Below are 5,391 nucleotides of genomic sequence, written 5' to 3' on the forward strand. Positions count from 1 at the left end.
CTACATAATAATCTATCTGTAACTACATATTAGGGAAAAAACGAAATCCTTTTTACATAACCTTGCCAAAGCAGCAATACACTTTTTAATACTAAAGTCTTAAATTTTCATTCCACCAAACACCAAAATTTTATGATCGACCTCGGCCGAGTTGATTTTGGTGTCCTGATTTTCAGGCTTTAGACCCTTGGACTGTCGAGCCAGAGGAACCTCTTCAAAAATTTCTGAAGGGTGGCTCTAATCCACTTCGAGATTTTGGAAGGCCAAGTTGATTTTGGTGCCTGATTTTCAGGCTGTTGACCACTGGGACTGTCAAAACACGGGCCTCTTCAAAAATTTCTCAGGGGCGGCTAGAGTCCACTAACTAATTTTTGGAAGTCCCAGCTGATTTTTCTGGTGTCCTGATTTTCAGGTTTTTGACGACAGAGGAGCCTCTTAAGGAAATACATTACGGGGGGCGGCTTTAGTCCACTTCGAGTTTTCGGAAGGCCGAGCTGATTTTGGTGTCCTCAGTCGCCTTCTTGCTTAAACTGGAGAGCCGCCTCTTGTCATCTTCGATGTAGAACTGGCGCTGCTCATTGATGAGACTCACAGTTTGCTCTGAAAAAAAAAAAGTCGATTAGGTCAATCAATCAATCAATCAATCAATCAATCAATTATTTTTTATTGTTTAAATACATGATAGTATGTTAACAATGTTTCGCTTTTTCCCCGTTTTTTAACTATTTTTTTCCTCTCTCAAGATAAAGTTCGCCCCTGGTGAGAATCGAACCCGCGCCCTATCCCTTTCTTGGTAGGAACGCTACCTTCTACTCTAAGGTGACTAGCTTGTCTTCAAGGTCCAGCCTGAGTGGTGCTTTCTCTCTCTCTCTCTATCTCTCTCTCTCTCTCTCTCTCTCTCTCATCTCTCCCTTCCTCTCTATGCAGTTATTTTAACTCTCTCTCAGTTATAATGAGTTACAGTCGAACCTGGATAAACGAGAAACCTGGATAAACAAGAAATTTTCAAATCCCCTTCATTTTCGGGCCAAAAACCTGGTTTAACTAGAAAATAAAACCTCTATAAACGAGAAAATGGCCCCTTTTTTTGCTAAGCCCAACACTCATATAAACAAGGCAAAATGGACCTCTATAAACGAGAATTCAAATCTCCGAACCTCTGTAAACAAGAAAATGTCAACTTCTTCTATCTTTGTCTATTTTTTCAAACTGTAGCGTTTCGCAAGCCTCTATAAAGGAGAATTTTGAATTTCCGGACCTCTCTAAACGAGAAATTGTTCTAACTTGTTTAAATCTGTTGGTACATTTCATGAACGTGTCTACTTCACTATTCGACTCTACTAATAACCTCTATAAACGAGAAAAAGTTATATGAAACCTCTTTAAACGAGAAACGAATGCCAATACAATTTCTCGCATTGACTGGCTATCGAATCCATGACCCCCGAATTGCTACTCAAACAGGTTTGGTGGCTTACCATGAAGGTCCGCCAATGACTTCCCCTTGCCACCATAGTCTTGAGGAAGCATTGCGACGGGTAAGAGATTGCTCAATACTTCCGCGGATGAAGTTACGTGGAACTGAAAATAACCAGAAAACAAAGAGGTGAGATTGAGCGAACGAAGAGAGAGTTCTAAACCTAGATAACCGCCATTTTGTGTGTTTTGGGGAAAATGAGAGGCACCCTCAGAAAAAGTTGAATAACTTTTTTTCTACTTGTCGTAGAAAGAATCGGTTTTCATTTTTGAAATTTGCACAAAATTTTACATCTAGAACAATCATAATAATGTGCAAAAAATACAAACTTACCTATTTTTAGGAGTGATTCTCTCCAAAGTTTCAGTTTTTGAGATTTTTTGACCAACTTTCCGCTTGAATAACTCGAAACTTTTCCCCCATAGAAATCTGGTTCTCATCAGGAAAAACTTGTCTGTTTTGTTGCCTTTCATTAGACATCAAGATCGTCGAAATCGAACGACCGAAACCGGAGATACAACAAAATGTTTGGCGAAAATCGCGATGTGCACTACACAAACACTATCATAGTATTTCATAGGAATTGTTGGTACTGTCGCCCCTCGTGTTCAATGCAGAGATCGCACCTTCTCCTCATGCTCTTCCTGATATTTCTGGTCTCCACAAAGAATCCGAAGGCAGCGACTATCCGGCCTATGAGGTCTTCTTCGCTTTCTACGGGTGTTTCATAAATGAGATCCTTTATGAATCCCCTCCGAAGGCAGCGACTATCCGGATCCGGCCTATGAGGTCTTCTTCGCTTTCTACGGGTGTTTCATAAATGAGATCCTTTATGAATCCCCACACACAATAGTCTATTGGGTTTTTGTCAGGGGACCTAGCAGGCCATGGGATTGGTCCACCACGACCAATCCAATTTCCGGGGAAAAATTGGTCTAGAACCTCACGGCTTCTTCTAGCGAAATGGGCAGGGGCACCATCATGTTGGTAGATCATTATTTTGTCTTCTTCTAGCTAGCTTCTTCTGTTTCCCTCAGAAATGTGACATACACTTCTTCTGTAAGACGAGCAGGAAGAAGATAAGGACTGTAATAAATATGAAAAATGCAGAATGTTTGAAAAGAGAACAAATTTTATTTTAACATTTCGCTGGAAACTCACAGCAAGACTGACCGAATCTGACTCCAAATAACTGGCTACATTACACATCTCCCCCTAAAAGCTGAACCTTGGAGGGGGTCTAGAAACCCTAGTAGATCTCCGAACTTCAAACTTCTTGAGGTGATCAGCATGGACAAGTCTGGACTGATGTTCCGTCTCCACAGTGTAGGTATAAGGACTCATTATCTTGACTATGTGACCAGGGAACCATTTGACTTTCTCTCCTCGAACAGAGCGAACCCAAACCTATTTGTCACAAGTACCCCCAGTCAGATTCGGCCCTGGTTGAGTTTATACACCGTCAAAATACGGTGACAACGAAACGTGTTTCAAGCTTGTGCAATGGAGAGAGGTCAGTGATAACGAGTGATGGTACATAGTGCGCCTTCAAATATCAAACAGATATGCTTTCCGCACTACGATTGTATTTCGTGCTAAATGAAGGCGTTTTTTAAACATAGTAGTTCAGGATTAGGACAGTGAATGGGGAATGAGTGAAAGGTCAAAAAGCGAGCGATTGGCCCCTGGACTATTTAATTGAATTTAGAATTTTGAGATAATTTTATTATTTTTCTATATTTATAGGCATTAGATATAAGCATATGTATTTTATTATGTATCTCTTTCTAATAAGTCATTAGAAAATTATGTTTAAATAGGAAGCAAAAAAAAGTATTCCGGTCAAAAAAAGGACGACTTTTTTTTCACTTTCCTTATCCTAATAGTACAGGGAGTATAATAATTATATGAACATCGGTAGTAGGTGCGTATAGTAAATTAATTTTTAGCTCTACATTACTTCAAGGATTGATTGTCCGACAATATTGCAACCTTGGGGTAGTCCCATCATAATAATATCAGTTGTAAAATTATGTATCTACAATTCTACATAAGTTCCTTGAGAAATATTCTTTTGAGGAAAATGTGAGAGAGAGAATAAAGACGCTGAGACGCTCCTTTAATGAGCGGAAAGAGAATTATGAGACGCTCTCTGCCACTCAACCTTGACAAGACAAATGAGACAGACGTACATAAATAGGTACATAGGTATCTACATAGACGTACATAAATAAGTACATAGATATCTACATAGAGAGTTTGTAATTGTATTCTTTGCCCCAGGTCTGACATAGGAAATATCGACCCTCTTCCATTATCCGACACCAAAAATATTTCTTTTTTCACTTCTTCCGCTCTCCTTCTCCCTCTTGCTCTTTCTCCATTTTTAAAAATAATTATTTTAAAAATGATATGTTTATGTAGGTACACTTTAGGCCTTAGGGGTATTTTCTTTTGTCTGAATCCAATGAATCCATCGAATAATAAAAAAAAAAACAAAAAAAAAAAAAAAAAAAAAAAAAAAATTTTTACAACAAAACAGAACAAAAAAACAAAAAAAACACACATTTTTTTTTTTAAGATGCGTGTACGAGTATTGCTATTTGAGGAATGCGGGATTTCCAAACCATCGAATCCAGTAGCTACTTGAACATGAATAAGAAAACACAAAAAGAAAAACAAAAAAAAAACAAACAACACAAACCTGCCTAACACATGTTCTTCTCCGTCTGCTTGCGACATTTTACAACCATCTTGCGTCCTGAGTAGGGATGGAAAAATTCGGTCAAAAATCCGCCCAATCGGCAGGGATTTTGCCAATTAGCACCTTTACTTTTTGACCCGTCCTATAAACTTATACGTAAGAAAAATCTACCTAACGTACTATTGCAAAAAGAATGAAAGTAAGAATGTGTGGAACTAATGTAACATCATAGACAATGCACACTACAACACCTGGACGTTCATCATGCGAACACTCACAAAACACCCTACCACAACTAATCAATACTGGATCAAAATGAAGAGAAAACGAGAAACTTGCGGTCAGGCGTCGAATCCGCTGCTGCAAACAATTGACGAAAAGGGAGACGGAAACATAACATCTGATCTCACGTCGCAAGCTGAAACAAAATCAAAAAAAATCTTATTGCTCAATGTCATGTAACCATCCAGCAACGGAATAGGCACTCATACAAAGAAGACTGCAGTAGCCCGTATACAACGGATTGTCATTACGACATATGTGTATAATTAATTACATACTACAATAAGTGCTGCCCAAAGCACCACCTCCCTGTCTGGTTTGATTGATCCAGATATAGGTCTGTATACAACACATCAACCCAAGGAAGTCGCCAAGTCAGTATTCCGTAGATAAAGCCCTAACAAAGTAAAAAAAAAAAAAAAAAAAAAACTCACTCATCAATCCAAGTGCTTTCAATGCTCACAGAAGGCGAGAAGAAACCACATTTTGTCCTCACCGTCAAAAAAAAAAAATCATTATTTCTTTCACTTCATTACTTCTTCTTCTTTCTATCTCTCTTCTTCTTCTTCTCTCTTCTCTTTTTTCTTGTCATTCTTTAGATTCTCAAAAAGCAATGCTCTCATACAAGGAACTATGTCCATTACTAGCATAGGCCTCGTATAGAAGGATTTTACCAGCGGAGGGGGGGAGGGACCAAGTAAGCTCAGAGTCCTCACGCCTCTGCCCCTCCCCTCCCCTTATTGGTCGGTTTATTGATCCAGCATATAGTCTGCATAACAGGCAGAAACAAAACAGTAGTCACTATAGGCAGTTTCCTTGATAAAGACCTAAATAGCAAACCCGGTAAGCAATAATGGTTAATGGGGATTTTTTAAGGCTCCAGGAAGGCCCCTGCCCCCTTAAATACAACCTGAAAAACGCCAGTAAC

General features: G+C 39.0%; 1 long non-coding RNA gene across 1 annotated transcript; it reads left to right on the forward strand.

Annotated features, from left to right (window-relative positions):
* Positions 1 to 1,741: 1,741 nt before the first annotated feature.
* Positions 1,742 to 2,448, forward strand: LOC113472866. Its single transcript, XR_003395014.1, has 2 exons — positions 1,742 to 2,177; positions 2,267 to 2,448. It is a non-coding gene; the product is annotated as an uncharacterized LOC113472866 (long non-coding RNA).
* Positions 2,449 to 5,391: the final 2,943 nt, after the last annotated feature.

The sequence above is a fragment of the Diaphorina citri genome, unplaced genomic scaffold (assembly GCF_000475195.1).
Source record: "Diaphorina citri unplaced genomic scaffold, Diaci psyllid genome assembly version 1.1 scaffold9499, whole genome shotgun sequence".
NCBI lineage: Eukaryota > Metazoa > Arthropoda > Insecta > Hemiptera > Psyllidae > Diaphorina > Diaphorina citri.